The 12097-nt window shown below is 36.3% G+C and overlaps 1 protein-coding gene across 1 annotated transcript in view; it reads right to left on the bottom strand.

Moving 5' to 3' along the window:
* AHR (aryl hydrocarbon receptor) overlaps nucleotides 1-4608 on the bottom strand; it is a 55273-nt gene extending 50665 nt beyond the window's left edge. Inside the window, exon 1 of the mRNA XM_015618560.3 lies at nucleotides 4395-4608. The gene's annotated coding sequence lies outside the window, so the exon portion shown is untranslated. The remainder of the gene's footprint in view (nucleotides 1-4394) is intronic.
* Nucleotides 4609-12097: the final 7489 nt, after the last annotated feature.

Genomic DNA, 12097 nt, shown 5'->3' with positions numbered 1-12097 from the left:
CTGGCAAAGATGGTAACTGTCTAAAACAAAAGTCAGGACAGAGCTAGTGTATTATCCTGGTCCTACTGGGCTGTGTCTTAATAACTTTCACACTTTCAGGTTTCTGTTCCAGACTGCCACCTGGAATTGCCACTTGGCAGAAGGGCTATCTTTATCTGCTAGACTGGAAATACGTTTCTGCCCTTTTCAGTGTGATAGAATAAATACATTTTCTCTCACTTTGCTAGCCTTTCCCATTTCTACATCTTAGCCATACTCTCAAGAACAGGAACCTCATGCAGTCTGTTCTCTCCAGCATACACTATGATAGAACAGTGGGCATGACAGGAGAAACACATTATCAAAAAATATATTTTATGCAATGACAATGGCTGCACTGCAAATTTAAGCCATACAATGCCAAGGAATGTGTGTTAATTATATTACCAAGTTAAAGAAAAAAGGCAGTGCAAACTTAGTGGAAAAAAAAAAAAAATCTTAATTATTTTGTTATTGCTGTGCTTGCCAGAATCACTAGCATCCCACATAAGAAACCAATTCTAAACTAATTTTGAGCGGAAACTTTCTTCTATAAATTCAGAATACTGCCCAATAAGCAAGAAGGGGAAAAAACCCCACATACTTTAAACCACATGAATTCTTAATGAAATGGATGAAAGGACAATTAATAAGCAACATGTTGAATTTTGTTTCTAATGTATTGATATGCACACATAGCACAGCTACCTCATTTTAGATTCTGCAAGCCTCTCCTTTATTCTCTGTACACCTTTAAAAAGAAAAATCATGCCCCTAACATGAAAAAGGTGATCAGTCATACAAACTCTACTTCTAATCCTTTAATCTGTTTCACTAAAATTCCAAGAAGAAAAATTATAAATGCTTTTCTTTACCACACTAAAGTATTTAAGTGCTTATCAATTCATCATATAAGGACCAAAGCTAGAGGCAAAAGAGCTTTTTCTTTTAGTATGCATGGGAGATATAGGCTATGCCTAAATGATTGTCCAGTTGCGCTCCAGATGCTGAGCTCACACTAACCTGCATTCACACAAAGAGCTGTTGTCCCACATTCTACTTTATATTTTTCACTGCTGAATGCACACATGCATGGCCACTTAATAGCAAAATGAACAGAAATAATACCAGGAAAACACACAAAGTCTTTACTGATTGTCAGCAGACACTTGCCTGTTTCATCACAGTCTCTAAAAAATAAAAAGCTTGCCTTAAGCCACTTTCAGAAAGTATCTTACATGCACAAAATAAACACTCCAGCAGTGATTTAAGCTAACCTGCTTGACTTTGAGGACTGTTAATCCACTTCAGTACAGCAGGTAGAAGTGCATGGCTGAAAAGTGACACCGCCCTGAAACACTTTTTAGCTTTGACTTTCCACACAAGACTTTATAAAGAAACAGACTTTAGACTCACTATTTTAATCCACTACTACAATTTCCTTCTGGAGTCAAATTTGTACATATAAAAGCATGACAGGGTGTCTGACATGGACATACAGAAAGCTTGCTGACATCATGTGGATTTGAGACTACCCTGATCACACTGAACTAGAGTGTATGTAAAGGGTCACTTAGCAGTGCAATAACTTCATTAACAAAACACAACAATCAAAAGCAACTGCTTAACAGAATACAATCACCAACACTAAGATATTTTGAGGTTGTGGAAGAGTAGAATGCATACACCTATTTACACCATATAGCTATTTCCTACAACCTAAAATACAGCAATATTAATATGGCAAGCATGCAGAGGTCTACCATTTCAGTAGACACTATAGAAAAACTCTAGCTGCAAAGAACATTCTGTACCATTCTACCATCTTAACAACTAGGGTCAAGTGAAAGTGTTCTCTGATTTTATAAATTTTATATATATATATATATATATGCACACACTTAGCTTTTAAGTAACACCAAAAAAACCTTGTAGACATTTAAGTGAGGCACATTTATTCAACTGATGTAACTTTTTGAGATGTCTTCCATGAAACAGTTATTTTTCTCCCCCCAGACTTCCGCCTTCAGAAAACAGACATTCACTCTAGATTATTTAAACTTGGAAAAATGCAAGTGTTTTCTTTGAAAAAAATATCTATTGTTACAGCAAAAACTTGGGTTTCCTTTCAAGCAAGATCATATGATTACGCGTTTATATTTTACTTTCCGCAGGAATTTACACACCCCCCATTTGCATCCTGTTATTCATTTAGCGTTTCCCTTTACTTCAGCATGCTGCGTTAATGAAGTGGAGCTCTGGCTCAGTCTAGGCACTCAAGGTGACAATCAGTGCTCCCACTTGCATTTGTCAGATTTATTCTCTACAGGGTTTTCCGCATACACCAAACACTCTTGCAAAAAAGCCATTCTGAGAAGCACTGCACAGGGAGAGTACAAAAATCAAACCTAGGGCTTTTCAGAGGTTTTCTGCTAATTCAGTTCTTCCAAGGACTAATTTTTCTTTTGGAAGGTGAATTTTACTGAAATACATGCCATGTGATTTAAGACAACAAAAATAGTATAAAGATCTAATTTTCACTCTTCTCTCTGGTAGTCATAAATTGGTTACTTTTGTTTATCTTAAGTCATCAATGTTCATCTTTAAATCCCCTCAGATGGAGACTGATACTAACCTGTAGCCCTACAAGCATAAAGGCCTGAAAAAAAGTGGCAAAAAGACTTTTTCTGCTAACAAAACCCATTAAGACAATTTCTGCTGAGCGTATAAATTCTTTTTTTCCCTGTAGAGAAATCATAGCCTTAAACTTTATTCCAGGACCTTCAAACAGTGGGGGAGTAGGCAGGAAGAATAAAAATCAAGCAGTTCCATTGCATGAGAAATTGAGATGAGAAATTAAGATTTGCTATTTTCACTTCATCCCAAATAAGAAAAAACTTACCATCTTGGAATTATTTCAGAAAACATAATTGAAACAACCACAACAAAAACCATTTCATTGAGACTAGAACTACTTCAATTCACCAAGAAAACACAGACAAGCAAAATAATTTCTTTTATAGCAGTCTACCTGAGATAACATGTAGCAAAAGATTTTCATGAAACTGAGGTGCCAGGAGAATTCTGATTTGATAGGAGAATATATTTGCATTTAAAAAAAGCACCACTAGAAATATTTGGCCAGCTCAAGGCTTAGAGCTTCGACTTCCTACTAAGAATTGCCCTGAACAAGCACAGAAATGAAGACACTTGGATATATTCTTCAAGAAATAAAACAGAATATAGATTCATAAGCAGTAATAAACTGAAGCCAGTTGACACAATAAATTAAAATAAACATTCTGTATTCCTGCAGGGAAAAGCGCAACTATTTTAGGCAGGTTTCTTGAATCCTTTCACCCATGTTTTGGAGGCTGAGACAATCTTAAACGGAGGAGGACAGAGGTTATTTTAATAGCAAAGAAAGTTTAAAAACAACTTGAAACTTAATATCCCCTCCATTGCAATCAAGGTTCTTTAGCTACATCTGATCAATAAGATTTCTTCTTCAACATAATAACTGTAAAATCTCAGTGACTGGTAAAAGAACAGGAAAATTAACTGAATACAAGCTCCTTGCTTTAACCCTACAATGAATAGGATCAGACTGTTTCTGCCTTTGAAGGAACTGGCACAAAGCCAACCAGTGCATCACACCCTACAGAGCAGCTCAGGTAGCGAAGGAGAGAGAGGAGCAGGACACCTTGGCCAGCTCAGAGGTGACCAAGGACACACATTTCTGACCCCATGACAAGACTGAGTGCTGCTTTATTACTCTTGCCAGGACTGGGGTCAGAGCACACCTGCCCACATAACTGGAGAACCTTAGCTGTCGTTTTAATGCCTCATGTCCTGTATTAACCAGGGCTTGGACATAGGAAAGATTTTGTCTCTATTCTTTACAAGTCACCTTTGCACTAAACTGTAGGAAGGGGCACTATCGATTACTTTATATCAAAGCAAAGTCATTTTTGATGCATCATTAAGCAAAATACAGCTGGATGGGAAGTCATATGACATATTTTGAAATGGTAATAGTTTTACTAAGGCAATTTTCAGAGGGAAAAGAGAAGTCTCTTGGGTATCTTTGACAGTCTGATGAAAAGGATTGACGGACTCATTAAGGGCAATATTACTTCCAAATGCAAAGCTTTGAATGACTGGTGACCTAAGTGAAATGTAAGTAGTTACATTTGGTTTCAAGAAAGTGGAAAGCTTACTTTATTCAGTTACATTGTATACATTCACACAACAGGAGGTTCCATTAAAATACAGATAAATTTAACAGTTTTAAGTACTTAAACAGCTGAAATAAACATATGGCATAAACCAAGTTTTACAGGCAGTTCAAACCCAAATAAATTCCCAGTGCTTACCGTCAAAAAAACTTTTAGCTCTCAGGTAACTGACGCTAAGCCTGAGCACAGACAGCTTATCCAATTTGGCGATAACATCTTGAGGGAAAGGCAGCAGGCTGGCCAAGCGGTCCAGCTCCGCATTCAAGCGGTCCCTGTGTCTCTTGGATGGATTGGACTTGACTCCTTCAGCCGGGGACGGCTTTACGCTGTGGCAGAAAAACAAGCACAATATAAATGCCAGTTCCCTTTCCAAAATGAAGGCAAATATTAGCCAAGCCTAACGTTACATATTGTCTCAATCTATAATAACCAAAATGTTTTCCCAAGTGACTTTGTTTCACATTGGAAAAAAAAATTGAAAAAATTGAAAAAAAAACCCCCAAAAAAACCCAAAAAAAATGGCTTCATCTCCCCTCCAACACACATGTTATTAAATGAAACAGCTTCAGCTACAATGTCTATTTGAACTTTTGAATGAACATTTGAAACCTTTGAAATTCAGCAATTTTTATAAAAAGCTTCCTATATTTTTAGTTAAATGTCACTTGAATTCTTCCAAATGTTAGTATTCTAAAAATGCCAATAAGTTTTAGGAGTATTTGTGCACAAATAAATTTGACAGTACACTTTTTTACTTCAATAACAATTCCTCACAGATGTCCTTAATTTTTATCAGTTTGGAACAGGCTAGTATTAATTGAGTACAACAAAAGTTTTAGTAACTTGCTAGGCATCCAAAACATGAGATATAGCTCAGCCAGCATGTAAAATTTTTGCAGGAAACACTGGGAGCTCATACTTTAAGTCACCTCTCAGCAGAAGGCATTTCATTAGAATACAGCATGGCAAAAGCATGCCTTTGTACAGTACAAAGAACAATTTTAAAAGCTTTGTGTTATGAATTACATAATGAAGTTTTTGTAAACTTGCTATTTTCCATTCATATCCACCCTGAGCTCCAATTCCAGATACTTGGATATTCATCCCTTCCCACATACACAGAAGTCTGGGAAAAGGTTTAAACCCCTACTCATTTAAATTACAACTGGCTTGTCATTATAAGCCAATACTGAAACCAAATAATTTATCTGCCTAAGCCATCGTACATTTTATGTTCTTTATTAAACAGTTTTCTAATTAAAGAGTGACTCATTGTCACTTTTCCAGTACTGCAGTTCTACGTGAGATGTACAGCAGTTATCAATTTGTGCTACTCTCACAGAAAAGTTGGTTCTGCAAGATGCATCACTCAAAAATACTAAGCAGAGACATTCAGCAGATAATTTCTTCAATATTTCATTTAGCCTGCTCCCAACTGTCATCCTTATATCATTATATGATGAGCAATTGCAAAAGCTCCAACAGTTATTTCTGCCACTGCTTAAAGCAAACCATACAGAAAAGTAATTTCATCTCGTATTTTCAGTCAAATGAGTGTGGACATTCTTATTTTTAGCTTGCTTTTACTTTATGTTTCAATTACAACTCTTGTTAGTTTAAATTCAAGCCCTTCTTTTTACAGCCATTGTTTATTCAATTGTCACTTGTCAAAAACTTGCACTTAAGCCTGGCTGCCTGCTCCTCAGCACTACAACTGCCCTTTTCCACAATAAAGGAGCCTTATGTGAGCCTGGAAATGCAAAGATATCATAATGCAAAATGTCGATAACAGACAGAAATACAATATATCAGCAGAAATTACTTCCCAGATGGACAAAGTTAAACTTGCTGCAGAGTAAATATTGTAAATTAGTAGTGCTTTAGCCTAAAAACATTTGGAAAGTGGGCAAAACAGTTGAATCAACAATTAGGAAAATTCTTTCTCTTGAAAAAAACCATAGGTTCATCATTAACAGAAATGGATAACTAACTATTTGATTAGATGTGTGTTTGGGACACAAATGATGACTTTGGCTCCAGCAGTTCACTGCATTCCCAAGTGGGGGAACTCAACATTAAACTTTAAATAATTTAGCAAGATTTTCTTCCTATTCTCTTATGCTGGCAGAAAATTAACTTGTACAAGCCATATGATTAGAAAAACTTAAATATAGCCCTAAAAAAAATAAAGTTAAAAATCATCAAACATTAGCAGCAACATTAAAGGGTATTTCTTAAATATTTTTAATGTATTAGACTGTTTCTAAGTGTAGAAACAAAATAATGAGTTTCAAACATTAAGCATGTAACAGTTACGTGCTAACTACTATCAAATCAAAGTGGTCTGCTTCTGAAAAGCAGAGGACCCCACAAAAACCATTTAGCACACACAAACTTTACAAAACAGATCAGCACTAAGTAACAGGCTTTTCTATCTTAACAACTGTCCCTGGCTTCGCTTTAAACTTGCAAATTGACCAATTAGTTGAAACTATGTTCAATTTGCAGTCATCTCATCAGATTTTCAGTTAGATGTGATTATTTTTCTACTTTACATTTACTTTCTAAAAATTTCTCTTAACTAGCTCAAAGCATCTCTGAATACTAAGTTACCAGTATTTGCATCATAAATCTTGCCATATTCTCTCCCCCAAATCAAACAACAATTATCCCTAATTTTCCCCTTTGTCACCAAACTAAATTCATTATATAAAAATGGATCCTTCTGTGATGAAGGGCAGACGTGCCAGGGGCATAAGCAGCCACTTAAACATTTTCCACACACTTACATAAACCCTCAATTCTAAAGACAGACCAGCTTCAATGCAGAAAATTGTCTTCAAGGCTAATTTTGTGCTATGTCAAGATTAAATCCAGTGAAGTGCTTTATTTAAAATAATAAATAAATAAATAAATAAATAAAAGAGGGAATGTATTTAAGCTGATCTTCCCATTCTTAATCTTCTACCTTTCATAGGCAATCTGAATTCTCTAATCAAAGGCCAGAGGTCTCTGTACACTCAGTGCCTCTGGACTTATCTACAACCCTTGTTACCCAACAGCTACAAGACCAGCAAGAACACTTAATTTTTGATGTAGCGATTTTTAACAACATTTGGTGTTGTTGCCATCACAACACCAGCTGACAGCTGTTTTCACAAATCTGCTGCAGCATACTTAATCAGAAGTTTTCACTACACATGCTCATCACATGCACCTTCATAGACATTAACCCTAAATTTTTAAAAGTGCACAATTACCTGAGTCTTAATCATTATCAAAAAGCCAAATTAACTTTCAATATTTACATGCTCATCTGTATTATTTTAAAGGGAAATTTTAGCAGTTTATAAGAAAATGCAAAGAGAGCATAAGTTTCTCATAAAACAGAATGTAAAACACTGGGGAAAAAGTAGAAAATCCAGCAACCAAGAACTGAAAATCATGATACCTTAATAACAAGGCTGAAGTGTGAAATGAAATCAGAGAATAAAAGAATGTGCAAGAAGAACACTAGAGATAGAGATCTGTTTTAAAAACCTAATTTGTTAAAAACCCTTAATTATTAGTTCATCAGAACTATCTTATTGCTTAGGAAAGAGGGACATAAAGAAAAACATACAAGTCACTTAACTAATAATGGATTTAATCTTCTCAGCTTTGAATATTTTTTATCTCATATTTAATAGCACATGCAATAACATATCTTTTCCTAATGCATAGGATTTCACTCAGTGGAGGCCAGGTATAAAAAACCAGTTACTCTAAGCAAGTAATAGAATCCTAAAAAGACAAAACAAAACAAAAAAAAAAAAACTATTTAATTTAGCAGCTGAAAAATACTTCTAAGCATTTACACTTATTTCCCACACTGAATTTATGAGTACTGAAAATTCAGCTGGTATTTCTTTGGAAACAAGAGATAAGAATTGTAGTCTGTCAACCTCTTAAAGCTACTGCAAACCAATCTTGAAGGGGCAGAGACCCTTTCCAATGTCTCTAGTGTCTCTTTCAGTAGAGACAGAGTTTCTACCAGAAACTAGTCAAGATTCAAACTGCTAAAGGGGTAAAGTTGTTTAACTAAAAAAAAACTCCATCAGTGACATGCTACTCATCTGATGCTGGGCTACTGTTTGTCATCCAGTAGTAAATAGTTCAAGTTGGTTTGGTGCAAGAAGGATTCAACCAGAGCCATAGGAACATCCAGAACACCAAACAAGGATGCAAGTCTGACACTCAGTTTTAACATATTCACAACTTTCTAAGATAAGAAGCCAACATTTATTGGAAAAAAGCAACAAAAAATTATGCTCCTGTCTACTGACCATTCTACTTCTATATGTAAAGTTGCTGCAGATTCTCTCTCTAAATGTATTCTTTTGCAAGAAACATTAACCAAAACCAACCAATCAAAAACACCCCATAAACATTAAAACAAATTACTTTTAAGTAGCAGTCTACATACTGCTATGCCAAGACTGACAAATATATATAAGAAGTTTATTCTACGTAAGACAACAGTCTTACACTGCCTCCATTTCAAATAAGAGGTGCAAACTGCTTTGTAGTAGATACTGCTTTACACAAAGGAATATTTCAATGATTATTTTTCTTTTCTGATGAACTTCTTTTTTGAAAGCTTATTGTGGCACTTCTTGTTTGTTTGCCTTGAATGAACATATAAATAGTTCCAAATTTTTTTAATTAAAATGTCTCTGCTCTGCTTTCTAACATTAGCAGGATTACTCACCACTAAAGATCAATCAGTCAAAACTCTGGAGTACTTAATGTCACAAATACATTTAAGATAACAAAGAAGAAAACCCTATAATAATTCTTATAATTTAGTCTACTATATAAACAAATCATTATGCTTTTTGCATAGCATGAAGCATTTAGAACTCCCCACCCCATTCCTTGTCTATTACAATTATCCAGTTATACAAAACAATTCCTATCCAAACACTGAAAAAAAGAAAAACCAAATCAGAGCTATTTGGCAGAAAGACATAAAAACTGCAAGCTGGAGCTGTACTTACATAAGACCTTTCATCTCATGTTAGAATCTATCTGCAGTATACCTCACTTCCATAAAACTTGCATTTTTTTCCCTGCAGCTTCAATGCTTCTATATTAGTTCACTTAATAGTCACTAGATAAAAGAAGTCGGAAGACTTGGAAAAAAAGACAAAACCAGAAAGCAGGGGCCACACATTGCTCCCCAAGCCTCAGTGGGGAGTGAAACATCCCCCAGCCCTGCTGCCACCAGGGGGACTCGCAGGGTTTAAACCTTAAAGAGGGAGGAAATTGAAAGACTCCAAGGTACTGGGAAAGTGATTTCTGTAGCATATTACAAGCTATTGCAATGCACATGGTTAGCATCTTTTTTTTCTCTTCCCTTACACGACAAGATAACAAGATTAATTGCAGGAACAATTGCCTATTACGTTCCCCCGCAATTGCTTTTATTTTTCAGCTGCAATACTGTAATTCCCAATGGTATCAAAAAAGCACATTTCAGCACTTGGTACAGTCAGACAACAGCCTGTGATTCCCTCTCAGATTCAGTTCCCTACAGGGCACATAGTAAAAACTGGGAGTTGTAAGGAGGAAGTTTCTTAAATTGTTATAGTGTTATGACCATGGCTTTCATGAGTTATTTGTACCTGAAACAAGAGTATTTCTTCTGTTTAATTTTTTTTCCCCATGGCAACTCTAGCATTATATTTAGATCTCCTTCCATTTCTGTAAGCTGTCTACACAGATTACTAATTATTATGCTCCATTAAGAGGTACATATATGGCAAACAAAACATTAGAACTATCAACACATACCTCTTCTAAAGATTATCTAAAGATACTAGTCCAAATAATGTATCACCTCTACCTTTTTCTTCTCTCTTTTTCTTTTTTTTTTTCTGAATAACTGTGAATTCTACTGAGGGGAGCAAAAATTGAAAAAAACCAGATTAAAATGACAGTAGCATCAAACCTTTATTAGCCAGCAACAAGTAACTCCATCCTCTCTCCTGCAATCAGTTAAAAAAGGCTTATTGCCTCTCTCACTGTTTTTTGGCCTAAAGGTGTGGTCAGTAAGTAGTTAAAAGTGAGAAATCAGAGCCCTCTGACCCACTAGCAATGTTCTCCAAGACTGGCCCAACAAAAGCAGCAACCAAAGAGCATAAGGTATTTTGAGAAAAAAGAAAGCAAAAAGCCACATGAACATGATAAATGTGTTAAAAGCAAGATAATTGCCTTGCATAAAAATAATTTCCAGTAATCTAAGCAAGGTAGGTTAATAATCAGCCTCTATTTCAATTACAGGTGAACAAACTGTTTTAACATGAATACTTCTATTTTGAGAAGAAACTTCTCTCTCTGATCCTAAGGCAAAGTCCCTCAATAGATAAATAGTTCCCACTAGTAATAAAGCTTCAAGTTCAGCTAATCACAGCAGTTCAGCCAACTTATGTAACAAGAAGTTACAGAGAAAAGGATTACTTACATAGACACTACAGTAAGGTAAAACAAAAAGGTTTCACATCCTCTAGCCAAGGCTAACCAAAATTTAATAAGAAGCTAGACATTAAGCGATCTTACCAGCAAGACCAGCAAACACCTCACCCTTTCACAATCAGAACCACCTGCCTTTAGATATAGTAGGCTACAAATGCCACCAATACATTTCATTTCCTCATGAATGAACACTGATTTCATTCTTAAAAAGACAAATCTCCAGTGTGAATTTAATTAGGTACCTCTACATTTGTATTTGGAAATGAACGGTCAAAAAAGTGGTTAAAAAATTAATTTTCATAATTAATGTATTTTCTAGCAAGGGAATTAAATAAAATATATATTCATTTTTAGACTTTTTTCCTAATTTGTGGGGTAAAATACCCCAACCTATGTACATGCATTCATTCTAACAACTCCAATCATAAAGAAACAAGCACTCAAGCTAATCCCTTAACTCCAAGACCAAGTTGTGCTGTGAATCTAAAAACATATAATTCACAGTATGATTACATCAAATATTTTTCATTCTCTCCTTTAATGCTTTTGTAGTCCTTGCAGTTATTTTGCATCTACAGAAGTAGCCCACAGAAATGCACCGGGATTTTTTGAGCTTTGCTTATTTTTCTTGCTACTCAGTAGTTTACCTTTGCTACTTTTTATGACCTATAGATTTTGACTTTCAGTTGAAAGTGCAAGTTAAGCATCTCCTCTAGCCTAAAAAAACTTCCCCTCTCATGAGACTAACGCTTTAGTGAAGCATATAAAATCTAGGATACAAACCTAAAGCAGGTGCACCATACAAAATTACTCCAGCACTAAGCTGGTCCCACAGTTTCAAATACATAAATTTAAAAAAAGAAAGCCACTATATAGCCAGGGTTTTTTTGGTTGTTTTTTTTTTGTTTTTTTTTTTCTCTTTAGACTGGTCTACAGCACTTGGGTTTCTTTGGCTCTGCACAAATAAATGCATCTCATGCGGTACCGGAGGGTTCAAGCCGGGGGTTCAGCCCTCCCAGGCAGGCCCTACACGGTGGGACCCGGCCAAGCCTTTCCCGATTCCCCGCAGAGGCACCTGAGCGGGCCGGCGGGTGCGCAGGGGGAGCGGCACCACCCGCGGCACCCACCCCGGCGGGGCGAGCGCAGCCGCCGCTCGGAGCCGTCACCTCAGATGCCTCCCAATCTAGGTCAGCCGGCTGCGCCGCGCTGCCGGCACCGCTCCCTCCTTCCACCGACCCTCCGCGCCCCGACACTCCCTTCTTCTTTTTTTTCGGGATGGGGGGAAACCCTAGAAGCAGTAGGAACGCTGCCGGCACCCCGAAGCG

This window comes from Parus major, chromosome 2 (assembly GCF_001522545.3).
Source record: "Parus major isolate Abel chromosome 2, Parus_major1.1, whole genome shotgun sequence".
NCBI lineage: Eukaryota > Metazoa > Chordata > Aves > Passeriformes > Paridae > Parus > Parus major.
The sequence above is the reverse complement of the archived record's forward strand: the minus strand, read 5'-3'. Positions and strand labels throughout refer to the sequence as shown.